The sequence below is a fragment of the Antechinus flavipes genome, chromosome 1, assembly GCF_016432865.1.
Source record: "Antechinus flavipes isolate AdamAnt ecotype Samford, QLD, Australia chromosome 1, AdamAnt_v2, whole genome shotgun sequence".
Classification (NCBI taxonomy): domain Eukaryota; kingdom Metazoa; phylum Chordata; class Mammalia; order Dasyuromorphia; family Dasyuridae; genus Antechinus; species Antechinus flavipes.
The window spans coordinates 494,926,010-494,941,283 of NC_067398.1; the positions used below are offsets into that span (position 1 = coordinate 494,926,010).

Below are 15,274 nucleotides of genomic sequence, written 5' to 3' on the forward strand. Positions count from 1 at the left end.
GAGTGAATTTCTTTTTTTAATTTTTAAAAAAAGAGCACTTTCCACACACACTGCAAGAATGTCACACAGCAATGGTTTGCTGTTCTTTGTAAAACAGGGATGTTATAAAACCAAAATTTTTTAAATGTTAGGTTTTCAAAATTAGATTGCTTTCTTAATATAACAATGCATTAAATAACAAGTCATCTTAAAACCCTTGTCAGAGTAGTAAGAATGTTTCAAAAGTAATGAATTATCAAAGATTCCATCTCTCTAGAATTCAGCAAAAAGCAATGAAAAAGATTTACCTAAGAAGAAAAAAGGAATCATTAATTTTTCAAATGTAGTAAAGGAGTTTTCAAGTCTCAATATTTAAATTTTTAACTTTTTATTTCTAGAAAAATGTAATTTATCTTAACACAGAACCAATATGGGTTTTTAGAAAGTGTTCCAATTTGACCTAACTTCTGAGACAATAGCAAAGATGTAGCTGATGAACTTCGATTAGCTCAGGTATACAATCTGAAATTAGTCAGTTAGTGCTGAATGTTCCATTAAAACTGAAGTCAATAGTCTGTCTTAGTTTATGTATATCTATGGTACCCCTGAGTTTCATTATATGACTGCTTCTAATTGTCTTCCAGCTAACCTGCTTAGAGCCACTTAAAATAAGTGGCTGCCTTATAACTTCACACAGTAACGATTTAGCAAAGTGTAAAATGTACTATATTTTTAAAATAAAAATTTTATCCAAATATGTAAAACATGGTTAAATCTCAAATCCTGTCATCCCAAGTAATTTAAATTTTAATTCTAAGTGTAAACTGTGGGTTCTTCATCCTTACTTAACAAATTAAGCCTAAAAATAGAAAAACCAGAAATTAAGAAATTTGTAAAACATTCAAATTAAACCTCTTGGATATAATCTAGATCAGAATTATTCAGGAACCTATGAAGCTTTCCCTTGAATAGCTGTAGGCCTGAATTCAGATTTTCAAATGCATCAATAAAGGACACAGGGCATTTAATGCCTTTCACTCAAGTCATTCCAAAACAATTTTCATTCATCACTTTCACCAAGGAATACCCATATTTCTCTTTAGAATTATGGTTAAGTACTTCATTTGGGGAAGAAAAATGGAGAAATACTGACTTCCATAAAATGTTTTAGAAAGGAAGATATCCAACATGGAAGAGTAAGGGAAGAAAAAGAAATTCTACTAAAATTCTCTTTTCCAAATATAGTTGTCCTTTCTTCACACACATAGAAATGTTTGCCTAAATTTTTAAAAATATGCACCAAAACACTTTGACCTGAATCATGCAAAAATGTCTACTTCAACTACAATAACCTAGTTCAGCTGAAGAATTAAATTAGCCCAATCATATAATAAGAGGTAGTGACATTCTATTTTTATAGTGCCAAACTAAAAATTCCACACATCTGGCACATGGGTCACAAGGAAAAAAAAACACAGAAGCACCATGGTACACTCCTTGTGTTTCCTTTTTTGGTATTTTAAGTTACCCACAATTCCACTTGCCACTGGCAGGTGACAATCACCACTGCACCTAGTTAGAGGCAGTTAGTGTTGATGTTATTCATCACATATAATCGGTGGATCTCCGTCATCTTTTAAAAATGAAGCAGCCTTCCTTCCATTCTTCTGTACATGATCTTCATTCATCTTCTCCAAAGCTTCTATCTATAAAATTAAATTTCAAATGTAAAACAGAATTGCTAAAACACTACATTTGGTGTTACAATTCAAAATTACAAGCACTCCAGACAAGCCAGCTTTTATGTAGGGCCAATTCCAACTCATGTCTAATTATAAAATAGTAAAGGTAGTGAGGGTAGAATGAATAATTGGGCATAGTCTAGAAGACCCCAAACAAATCCTGCCCCTAACGTGTGATGGCTGTGACCTCAGGCAAGAGACAATCTCTCTGTGCCCTAAGCACTTCTCTAAAACTGCACAGTTACACAAGTTACTGATCTTAATCAGGAGGAATCAGAGGTCCAGACCATCATACCTCACTAAACCCCTCCAACCCCATGACAAGAGATGTGCTTAATTATAGTCTTAAAGACTAATTAAAACTGGTTTATGAATGAAATGGCTTGGTTTATTATACTACTAGAATAGAAGAATTGCACATGTTATAACTTTTATTGGATTACTTACTATCTAGGAAAAGGGATGGGGGAAGAGAAAAATTTGGAACAAGGTTTTCCAGGGGCAAATGTTGAAAACTATATTATTTTGAAAATAAGCTTTTTTAAAAAATTATATTACAAGAGATTATGTCACAGTTGTGGACATTGTAAATTGAAAGGGTAAAGCATCATTTGTTCAGTGTGGAAACTAGGTGAGCTTGTGAGCATGAACAAGTCAATATATACTCCTTTATAACCAATCTCTTTGTAGTCAATCGAAGAAAACAATTTTCTAAAGATCTTAATTCTTTTGGTAGGGGGGATCTCAGAGGTTATGTGGAAACTGAGATTAGGCAGAGGTTAAGTGTCTTTCCCAAAGTCATCAAAACAGTTAAGCTTCAGAATGGGATTTGAAACTAAGTCCTTGGACTTATCAGGATTCTTTCCCCCAAACTATGCTGCCCCTTTTAAAAAGGTATTACTAAAACAAGAAGCTGATTTTTTGTTAAATTTTATTTTCAGTATCAAATTCTCTCGGTCCCCACTCACTCACTGAGGAGGCAAGAAATAATACCCAATATGCATATGAAATCATGCAAAACATATTCCACACTATCCCTGTGTGTGTGTGTGTGTGTGTGTGTGTGTGTGTGTGTGTGTATATATATATATTAAAAAAAAAAAAAACACCTAGAAAAATAAAATAAAAAAATGTGCTTCACTCTGCACTCAAAAGAGTTCACTAATTTTCTCTTGAAGGTGGACAAGAAACTTGTTTTTGAATATTCAGAATCTGTCTTCCAATAAAGAAATAACTAATGCTATTTTACCAAATAGAGAAATAGCTAATGCTATGTGATTTTTTTTTTTTACACATCTACATCATGACTTATGGAATTTCACCAAAAATAAATGGCTAATTAAGTTTTCCCCTTAAGATTATCTAGGAGTTGACTAAACAGTTTGTCTTCCTTCAAGTAGTTGAGGACTTAAAACTACAAATTTAAGACATAGTTCTTCTTCCCGGGTTATTTATACCTTCTGAATCCAATTCTCCCTGTGCAACAAGAAAACTGTTCGGTTCTGCACACATATATTGTATCTAGGATATACTGTAACCTATTCAACCTGTAAGGACTGCTTGCCATCTGGGGGAGGGGGTGGAGGGAGGGAGAGGAAAAATAGGAACAGAAGTGAGCGCAAGGGATAATGCTGTAAAAAATTACCCTGGCATGGGTTCTATCAATAAAAACTTATTAAAAAAAAAAAAAAAAAAAAAAGACATAGTTCCTAACTTAAAGCTGACCATTTTTTGGCAGAGAACTTGGACCTAGGTTCTTCCCACATGACAATCCATCTTCCTACCCCCTACATTTTCGTTGGCTGTCTCTCATGCCTAAAATTCTCTCCATTCTCATCTCTGCCTTCTGGCTATCCTGGCTTTCTCGAAGTCTCAGTTAGAATCTCATCTTCTTCAAGAAGCCTTTCCTGAAAATATTGTACACAGTAACATCAAGATTATGTGATGATCAACTATTGTAGACTTAACTCTTCTCAGCATGTCGTGAGCGGCACAATTCCAATAAAATTAGGATGGAAAATGTCATTCACATCCAGAGAAAGAAAACTATGGAGACGGAATGAGGATTGAAACACAACTATTTTCATCTTTTTTTGTTTGCTTATTCTCTCAGTTTTTCTCTTTTGTTCTAACTTTTCTTCCGCAACATGACTTGTTGAAATACATTTTAAATGATTGTACATGTATAATAACTTATATGAGATTGCTTGCTGTCTTGGGAAGAGAAGGAAGAAAATCTAGAACAGAGTTTTACAAAAATGAATGCCAAAAACTATCTTTACATATAATTAGAAAATAAAATACAATTAAGGAAAAAATATTCTTTTCTGATCCACTGTAAAGCTAATATTGCATCAAAATCTCCATTTATTTTGTACATCTCATTTGCATATGGTTGTTTGCATGCTGTCTTCCCTATTTGATTGGGAACTTCTTAAAGATGGGGATTGTTTTTGCTCTCTGTATTCTCAGAACTCAGCACACTGCTTGACATGGTAGATGATTAAATGCTTGTTGTTTTAATATTTAAAAATATGCAATCATTTGATATGCCTATAAAGTTTGAAAGTATAAAGTACAATTACACATGTAATTTATTATTATCTTGTTTTCAAATAAATAGCAACAAAAGCATTGACTACCCAGTCCCCTTACCCCCAAAATAAAATGAAGCAGCTGCCCATAAATAATGTCTAAGACTTATTCTAGTTCTAACTCCTATGAAACCTATAAATAACTGAGGAAAGCCTAAACTAAGAAGATGCCATCAGCAGTAGGAGGAGACAAACTTGAAAACCACTACTACAAAGGAAGAACTGTGTTAGAACTTCCTGTTTTTTAAAGGTATTAATGGATGGTGAAGGAAAAATGAGTGTTAAGGGAGAAGGTGGAGCCAAAGATTCTTTTGAAGGCTTGGAAACTGTGTGACTGGTCGAACTAATGGAATAAGAAATTCATTCCTATGTCTTTCTTTACAGAAGGCAGTAACTAGGTTGTGTTTTTGTTTTGCTTTGGCTTATTCTACTTCATCTGCTGCTCTGAGGTTTCAGTTCCATGGAATAAGATGCCCCAGTGCTTACCTCCAATCTTCCTTCTCCAGTCCCTGATTTCTTGCCTCCTTTTTGTCTGTTGTCTTCACATAGACTATAAGTTCTTTGAAGCAGGGACTGTTTTTCTTTTTACTAACTATATCCCTTGCACTTAGCATCACACCTGGCATGTATGCACTAAATGTTTATTGGATTAGAACAGAATCAGAACAATTTTTTTCTACTGGGAAAATCTAGGGGATAGTTGGTTTCTAAGGAAACTTAAGTCTTAGACATATAAAATTTAAAATGTCAGTGAACCAAGGAAATGATTTAATAGACAGCTAGAAATATTGACAATTAGGGTCCAGGGAAGGATTGGATATGTCCATTTGAATCCATAGCATAAAATAGATGAAGCAAAGGTAAAGGAACATAGATTATAGTTTGATGCACACAAACATTTATTGAACAAAGAATAGTGGGGCTAAAAACTAAGGAAGATATATAATTTATAAAAAAATACAAAAGGAAGTAGGAGTGTATGGGGGGGAAGTAAAATATGTTATCCTAGAAGCTTTAAGGGAAAAGAATTTCAAGGAAAGGATATTTACCAGCATCAAATATCACTGCTACTTATGTTTTGATCATTTTAGTTCCTCGAGAGAGCATGTGGGAAAGGAGATCTCTCAGAAGGAGACAAAGTTGAAATTAAAGGTTGAAGTGAAGATTTTAAATTATTTAGGGTTTTTAAATATCCGTTCTCCCCTTGTCTCACTCACCTCAGCCAGGAAATCAGCTTCATTATCAGCTGTTATGTTTAAGCCTGACACAGCATTGAAGAGGTCTCGTTCACCAAGGGCTTCACTTACTCCCCCTTTCTGAAAAAACTGGCAGATAAAGTACAAGTTTAATCACTGAGCTATATTAAAATAATTTTTTCAAGATGAACAAGTTGGGATATCTTCATACCATGACTGTAATAGCAGTGTATTATTCCAAGTTATAATATCCCCCCAAATTTAATTTTCTTCAAATCTTTTTTATTTCTCCATTTCTAAAATAATTAGCTTGGTATTATCTCCTTCCATAAACTATGGAGACAAGATTGATACATAAGAAAGATTTGCTTTCCTCATTCCTTGCTTGAATCAAAACTGCTCCCTTAAATAGCATGACTGTGATTGAATTGACTTATTCATCGAGTTTGTATCAGAACTGGGCAAAAACCCTTACAGTAAGTAACTTCACTTCTAGGACTGAGGAATATATTACTTATTTTAAAACGCTTTACAATTTTAGTCATGAATTACATTCTCCTTTAACCCTATCCCATCACTTACCTGTGATACATTCCTGCAATCTCAAAACAAGAAGTCCAGACCATGAGGATGGGTTGGCTCCACAGACTAACATCAATCAACCAGACCTAGTTCAAAGGCAAGACACAAACTGATTTATTCATCTATATAGGAAGTTTCTATGATAACTGTGTAAATGACATTAATGGACTATGAACTTCTCACCTTTCCAGCATGCCATAGCATGCTGTACTCATCAAATCAGCATGGACGAGATTGCATTCCTTATACAACTGCTGCATCATCTGTGGGGAAAAGACAAGCACTTATTAGTGAATCATATCTACACCAGCACAGTTATTAAGCATAGGGACTGACAATTCAAGTTGGAGTCAAAAAGTTGACTTTTTTTTTTTTTAAGAAGTTAGCAAACTGCAAAAAAGATAGAGAAAAGAAAGGAAACAATGACTGGTTTTCTCATCAGTCTAGGGAATGAATCAGCTATCCTCTTGACCAGGTGATTTCACTATTTCATTATCACAAACTTATTTTATTTCCAATCTCTAATCTCACAAATGCAGGTCACTGATCCACAAGAGGGTGCAAAAATAAGCACAGATACAAGGTTGCTATTGGGGAAAAACAACAAATACCTAACCATAATAATGGTTTAACAGTTATCAACTTCAAATACAAAGAAGAGAGTTTCATTTTTTCCCTCTTACATTGTATTTTACATAATACAACTCTATGGGGCTGAATAGGAAGAGATATAATTCAGATTTGTAAAATCTGCATAATTTTGAGAGAATTCAGGCTCTGAGCAAAAAGTTCAACAGGTCCAACACAAAATAGGAAAAAAACATACTTTGATTGTGGGATCACATAATGAACTTTCTGCAGACTGCAGGCAATTTTACAATGATTCTATTCTGGGACTTTTTAACACCCTGCTAGGCAGAAGTTTATGCCTTTACTACTAATGTTAGTTCTCAGTTTTATAATTTTTTGTTTTTAAACCAATGTTTTTTCTTCTTATGAAACATTAATTTCTGAATATATTTGTACTCCTCTATCTCCCATCAGTAAACCATCTCTTGTAAATTCTAATAGAAGAAAACAATGTAATGAATTTCTATACCTTGATCTAATGGCACAGAAAAGATATCTCACAACTATTTGTATTAGATCCCTGCATTTGTATCTTGGCATGAGATTACATGATATCAAAGTGCTCAATCTTCTAAGCCTCATTTTCCTCATCTGTAAATTGGGAGACCAGATAAATTTGAAAGTCCTATTATGAATCTTTCTTTACAGCCATTTCACTCTCCAAAAGAAAAATTCCCCATCAAAACAGTTTTTTCTTGGATATTTTTTCAACTTTCTGCTATAGGGAAATGTGTACAATAAATTCTTTAACTAAATAAAGGGGGAAAAAATCTATCATCTTGTTATTCAGTTGTTTTTCAGTCATATCCAACTCTTATTTAGGGTGTTCTTGGAAAAGCTCCCAGAATATTTGCCATTTCCTTCTAAAGCTCATTTTATAGATGAGAAAACTGAGGTAAACAGGGTGCAAAAACAGGATCACACAACTTGTAGCTGAGGACAGATTTGAACTTAGGAAGATAAGTCTTGCTGACTTCAGGCCCAGTACCTCCTATTATAATATGAAATCCTTTAGACATAATATTCTAACCTCTACCCCCACCTCCCCCTATAAAAGTTAGCCTAATTTTTCTTTTTAACAGTATTAAGACCATCCTAATATCTTGATTGGCTTAGTGGTTCAATGGTTCAAGCTGTGGATATCCCTCTTGGTCCCCTGAATAGAAAGTAGCCAATGAGTTCCAAGAATTCTCTATCACTTGACTGGTGGATCCCTTAAGGACAACTCAGGCAAGGGAATTTCAGCTGAACCAATTCAGGATATTCTCAAGGCTGTTTTCTATTGAATATCCTGCTCCTGTTAGGGTTAAATAAGACTCTATTAACTCATGAATGATCTCTCAGTGTTTCATTTTGTTCCAGTATTAAACTTAATATAACAGATGACTGGCCTGAATTAAGCCCATACCAGAACACCACAGAAAATGTAAAAAGAAAAAATGCTTCTCCTCACTATTCAATCAGAAGAGTAATTGATAAAAAGTATAACACATATTCTAATTTTTTTTTTCATCCCTATCCCCTAGCTAGCCATTTTTAACTATATATAAGTACCAAGGGGGAAAATGTTTGGTTTTACAAAAACATTTAAAGTGTCCTTTCTAAAAAAAAATCTGCAAAGTAAAAAAAAAAAATTATATATATTGAAATTGTAGTATTATTAGTATAAACAAAGGAATGATTCACTATTTTTATACATATATAGTAATATAAAATTTTATTTGGTTAAGTTTGGGAGATAGAAATTATCAAATTTCATATTTCTCCAAGGATACACAGGCTACTGAAGGAAAAGGAAATATAAAACCACCCCTAGTATTCCTTTATCCAATTATCTGGAAAAACACACTGCTCTCTACTGCACCCTTTTTCATTACTTATACCAAGATCATCATCTATAAATGTTTTCTTAATAATGTATATCATCTTTATTCCTTCTCAATCAAAACCACATCATACAGCACCTCATAACTAAATGACAATCTCATTGTTGCTTTAGTTCCTATTCTTTCTCACTTTCAATCTGCTCTTCATATCCCCAAGATTAATCTTCAAAAACCAATAATTTAATTAAATGGAGATTCCTCACAAGAGCTGCCTATTCCTAAGTATGAGTCAGCAACAATGCTAATATTAAAGAACAGAACAGAGATGATTTAGTGCGACTGCCAGACTGTTCCAAAACAATGTTTATTTTTGAAGTTGTTTCACATTCCTTTTCTCTTGGTACTTTCAAACATTTCTAAGAACTCATTTCTCTCATTCTTATAAATACCTGACTATCAGCTAATTCTGTTCAGGAATAATCAAAACACCAGCTTATATACCATAAAAGAGATAACATTTTTAAGGGAAGTTGGCATATCACCATAGGCCAGGAGTAGGCCTTTGGGATCAAATTTAAACTCAAAACCAGCATTCAAAGTTACCCACAAACTGATTTCCTCCTACTTCTCCCAAGTTTATCTAATTATCTCAATGTCCAGAATGTGCTACTACCTCACTTTCTTCAAAATTCAGCTCAAACACAACTTCACCTGCAGAAGGCCTTTCCTGATCTCCTCCTCAAAATAACTTTGCACAGACTCATAGACATGTCCATGTTGTTTCCCACAACAGAATGTAAGTTTGAAGGGCATCTAGATGATACAGTAGATTGAGCAACAGCCCTAAAGTCAGGAAGACAAGAATTCCAATCTGGCTTGACACTTAACATTTACAAGCTGTGTGACCCTAGACAATTCACATAACCCCAATTGCCTTGCCTCCTCCCCGCAAAAAGGGATATAAGCATGAGACCAAAGGCTATTTCATATTTGCCTCTGTGTTCCTAGTGCTTCGTCCATAATAGTCATTTAAATAAATCTGATTTAGTGAATATTCTCCAAAATTCTCTGAACAGCTTACTGCTTCAGTATTTATTAAAAACATTCCTATCCCTAAACATAAAGAAGCAAAAAAAAAGTAAAAAGTAACAAGTCAAAAACTATGATGGGGATTATCCTGAAATTGATTCAAAAAGCAGGGGTCAGAGATCAAATGTTCCTTTGTTGCTTTTTTTTTTTTTTTTTTTTAACTTCTTACTTTGACCATCTCTTCCACAGCCTTACTAACTACATTCCTTTCCCTCCACTACCTCAACAAGCCTGGAATTATAAATCAATTATGCCAGAGTTCCTTGGATTGGGATTTGTCAACATACACTCTATTATTCTCCATCCCTGTAACTTTTGGACCACAGTGCTCTTTCTCTGGACTCTTACTTCTCTAGCTGTTTTGTTCACCCTTACCCTATAAGAATGAGGGAACCAATAATTACCTAGCAACATAATCTCACTTTGAAAAGCAGGAATCCTCTGTTTTTTGCTTTGTATCCCAATTGCTTAACATAATGCTTAGCATAAAGCAATGGGGTGCTTGATAAGTAAAAATAGGAAAGAATCCTTTATATAATACAATATGTGAAAGGATTAAGTGTTTTTCTTTGCATTTCTTAAATGACCTTAATAAGTACTTTCCTGAAAAATGTCAAGTCATGACAGACACTAAAAAAAAACGCCAAGTAGTATCACTTCTAGAGGCCCTGATGAATAGGTCCAGATACCTAAAACTCAATGTCTTAGACAAAAAAAAAAAAAAAAAAAACTCACTAACATAGTTCAGATAAAGCTAAGGTGATTCTTATTACTTTAAAGAATTTAAAGAACAAGCATTTTTATGACTATAATTTCATTTTCTTTAAATTCATCTAATTTTTTGAAGGAGGAAGAGACATAATGTAAAGATCCATATAAGATCCACTAAATGACTCACGAGGGAAAAGGGGGGGAAGCAACTTCTGAAACCTGAATTTTTATTTTATCTATTCAGAACCATAACTTGTTTGCAACAAAATCTAGAAACAAGAGCAAATATACAAATATACATTTATCACAACCAAAATGAGGACAGAAAGAAATGGTGATTCATTTTCATATACGATGACTCATTCTGACTTATAAACATTTCCAACAACGAATCGTGAAAATTGAAAATGCAAAATGTTAAGCTTATAAGAAAAGACTTTTTTCAACTGATGTTGATAACTATGTGAAGAAAACTTCAGTACTTCTTCAGCGCTGGTTGGGGAAAGCCTAGTTCTACCAATACCACTTCGACGTTTAAAAAGAATTGTGAGAGGTCCCTAGCATTTGCTGAGAAGAAAGAATTCTAGCAACCATTTGACCATTACTACAAAAGTCAAACCGTCAGCTAACCCCTCGGCAGAATTGGTCCACAACAACTAACGTTTCCAACTTCTTTTTCAAAAAGACATGATCAGGAAGCAGCGTGGCGACTACCGAGAGCTTCAAAACTGGGAAAGCAGGCAAAGTACCAGAACCCATCGTTCCACAGTTTCGCGGAGAAAGAAGCCTCACCCCACAGCACACTAGGACCCCGCGGAATCGCGGTGTTCTCGAGCTCATCGTCGCGCTACGCACCCCCCCCCCCTCCCCGAGAAGAAAAAGCCCCTTCTCCGTTAGCCACTCCTTTCTTAAGGATCAAGGACCCCCTCCCCTTCCTCCACTCGATAGAATACTTTCTATTCAGGCTCTCAGAACCTCAGAGAAGAGATTACTGTTTCTGGAAAGGTCGTTCCTGCCATCCCCAGGCCTCCTTCCCTCGCCCCATTCCTCACCTTGTTGGGCCCCCAAGCCGACCCTGGCCTGGGCTCAGGAGTGGTGACACCGACTAGATCCATCTGCAGGGGATACACAGAGAAGTGAGCGGCAGAATAAGAGAGGAGCACCGTCGAGGTTAGGACGGGGAGACGGAGACGGCTGTGAGACCCGGTCCAGACGGTGGCAGCGGGAGGCGGAGGAGGAGGTGACAGATGGCGACGGCGGCGTCCGGAACTGAACCTCTTCTCTTCCGCCCTCACCCCGGCGACGATCTCTTCCCATTGGCTCTCCTTTACAGTGCTTCCGCTTTCGTCAGCTCACCTCCCGCTCCACCCACTCAGGAGCGTGACTTTACTTCCGGCTCAGACTCTGCCCTGAAGCTTATGTGGGCGTTTTCTCGTTGTTGTTTTCGAGTCTCTGCGACAGATTAGGAGGAGGGGAAACGGGTACTGAGGGAGGTGGGGAAGGACGTGTCTACATTTGGCCCTTGTGCCTCATGATCTTGCATTCGTTCCCTCTACGGGTTCCTGGGCAGGGATGTTAGTGACACCATTGGACCTGGCAAGGTCACCCACTGAAATTGATCTGCGACTTACTAGCGTCTCATTTAATAACTCAGTCATGATTTGTGAGAAATGGGCCTTAGAAGAGGGTCAGGAGGGGCTTTGGAGGTGATGGTAGAATTCTTTTAACAAATATTCAGAGGGACTCGAGGGGACCGGGCCTAATCTCCGTGCGTTTTGCCACGCTAACCATTGGACTTTTAGCATTGCCTAACCGGAATTCCTTCACTTCCTTGCTAAATGCAACATCCCCCCTCCCCCTCCAGCTATATTGCTTTGAAGCACCACTCCCAAGGTATCCAGGTGCTGGACCTAAAAGTCATCCATTGTCCTTCCCAGTAAAAAACAACAGTGATGTTGGAGTCAGAAGCCCTGCGTTCAAATCATATGATTATAAAGCCAAGTTCTTTCACTTGCCATCCATGTGACTAAGTCAGTCAACTTCTGTGGACTAAAATTTCTTCATATAAAAAACAGGGGATTGCTGGAAGATCCTTAAAGTCCCCACTGTTGCTAAAACCATGAAAATTCTTCTTGTCTCAATACCAATCAGTTGCCAAGTCTTTGTTCTACCTCTAAAATATCTCTTGAACAGATCCTTCCATAATCCTCAATTCAAGCCCTACTTTCAACTCTTATCTGGAATATTAAAATATCTTCCTAATTGGGCTACTGTGTACAAACTCTTCTCTCAAAAAATTTACAGAGGAAAATAACTCCCTAAAAAATAGAATTAGCAAATGGAAAAGGAAGCACAGAAACTCATTGAAGAAAAAACAATTCCTTAAATCATTCCTTAAAAATTAGAATTGAGCAAGTGAAAACCAATGTCCTTATGAGAAATCAAGATACAATAAAGCAAAATCAAAAAAGTAAAGAAACAAGAAAAGATAAAATTTGTCACTGGAAAAACAACTGACCTAGAAAATAGATCCAGGACAAGGCAATTAAATCCAGAAAGACACTGCAGTCTGGCCAATAATCCATGATACAACAAAAGTAACTTAAGATGAAAATTTTGTCCTGTGATTCCACAGTAATGAAGGTAAAGTGATAGAACTAAATAGCAGAACTTGGTAAAAAAACATTCCATTTTATTAAAAATAAAATTAACTGTCGGAGGCTGGAAAAAAAAAAAGAAAAGAAAAATAGATCCAAGAGAGATAAGAATTATTGAGGCCTGCTAGGTGGAGCAGTGGATAGACCACCCATCCTGAAATCAGGGCAACGAGTTCAAATCGGATCTCATACACTTAATACTTCCTAGCTGTGTGATCTTAGGCAAGTGACTTGACCCAATTACCTCAGGGAGAAAAAAAATTATTGAACTATCTGAACTCCATGATCAAAACAAAACAAAACAAAACAAAAACTTGGATAACATCTTTCAATAAATAATTAAAGTAACTTCCTTTAAACCAGAGGACAAAATAGAAATTGAAAAAATCCACCAATCACTGCATGAAAAAGCTCCCAAAATAAGAACTTTCAGGAATTTAACAGCCAAATCTAGAGCTCACAGATCAAGAAGCTATTGCAAGCAAGCAATGAGAAACAATTTGGATATTGTGGAACTACAGTCAGGATTACACAGAATTTGGCAACTTCCACATTAAAGAACTAGATGGCTTGCAATATGGTAGAATTATAAGGAGGAATCACCCACTCAGCAAAATTGTATATAATCTTTCAGGGGCTGGGGGGATAGATATTAAGTGAGAGACTTTCAGGCATTTCTAATTAAAAGGGCAGAACTGAATAAAAGATTGGACCTCCAAATACAAGACTTACAAGAAACATAAATAGATATTTTTAAAAAGGGAGGGAAAGAAAAGAGAAAATACAAAAAAATTAATAAAGTTAAACTGTTTAATTTTCTACATGATAAATTATATGTAACTCAACAACTTTATTAATGCAATTATAAGGAGTAAATAGATAGATATTCCAAAAAAGAAAAGAAAGACGTGAGACAGAAAACTGCACTGGAAGAAGGTAGGGGAAGATTGAATAGGGTAAATTATGCCACATAATAGAGGCATGAAAGAACTACTACAATAGAAAAAAAGATTGCTGAATTGGACATGAAACTAAAAAAAAATCACCTAGAAAAAGAACAAATTAAGAATCCCCAATTAAACAACAAACTGAAAATTCTGAAAATCAAAGGAGAGATTAACAAAATTGAAAGCAAGAAAATCATTGAATAAATAAAACTAGAATCTGGTTTTATGAAAAAAAATTAATAAAATAGATAAACCATTGATTAATTTTATTTATAAAGGAAAGAAAGGGGAGGAAAAACCAAAAATGGAAGAGGTAAATTAATCACTAATGAAGACAAGCTAATTTGCCCAATTATATGCCAATAAACTTTACAATCTAAATGCAAAATATAAATCACCCAGATTAACAGAAGATACAAAATATTTAAATAACCCAGTATTAGAAAAAGAAATTGAACAAGCCATCAATTAACTTCTTAAGAAAAAATCCCCAAAACCAGATGGATTCACAATCGAATTCTGCCAAACACTTAAAAAACAATTACTCCCAATGTATATAAATTAATTTAGAAAAATAGGTTAAGAAGTCCTATCAAATTCCTTTTATGATACAAATATAGTGCTGATACCTGTGTGGGTCAGAAACCATTAATAAAACAGCTGGATAGATCTCTAAAAGCAAAGCAAAGTTTATTTACGTTCTCGCAAGAATCGGGAGTCCCACCATCGAGCAGACAGTAGGGTCGGCGCTTTTATCCCTAACGCAAATTTCCCCTCCCACCACTGACCCTCATCCTTATTGGCTGAGGATCTTACATTCTAAACGCAGGAACTACCCAAGAAATTGAACTTGGCCAACAAGTACATAGTTGCTCATATTTGGCTGAAATAGGGAGGATAACAAGAAGAGGACTTAAGTATGCCCTTGACCTTAAAGTCCTTCAGGCCTACTCAAACTTTGAAATAGATAAAGCCTTACTCGATTTTCACAACTGTCTTGAAAGATCTCATTTTATCTCGTTCATACCCAAACCAGAAAGAGCCAAAACTTGGAAAGAAAATTATAGACCAATTTCCCAATGAATATTGATGCAAAAAATTTAAATCAAATAATAGCTAAAAGATTTCATCAATATATCATAAGAATCATACATTATGACTGTATGGTCATATTGGGACCTACATTAGGAATACAGGGTTAGTTTAATATTTGGAAAACTATCAGTATAACTGACAATATCAATAACAAAATCAACAGAAATCATGTGATTATCTCAACAGATGCAGAAAATGCCTTTGACTAAATATAGCATCTTGTCCT

The 15,274-nt window shown here is 35.4% G+C and overlaps 1 long non-coding RNA gene across 2 annotated transcripts; it reads right to left on the reverse strand.

The window, feature by feature from the left end:
- On the reverse strand, window positions 1-11,652 carry LOC127543948 (uncharacterized). Of its 2 annotated transcripts, none has more exons than XR_007949341.1 (5): window positions 11,402-11,652; window positions 6,277-6,356; window positions 6,094-6,202; window positions 5,533-5,640; window positions 1-1,685 (listed from the first exon to the last, which is right to left on the reverse strand). It is a non-coding gene; the product is annotated as an uncharacterized LOC127543948 (long non-coding RNA). The 2 variants fall into 2 exon arrangements; XR_007949340.1 differs by having other exon boundaries at window positions 6,094-6,179; window positions 11,402-11,650.
- Window positions 11,653-15,274: the final 3,622 nt, after the last annotated feature.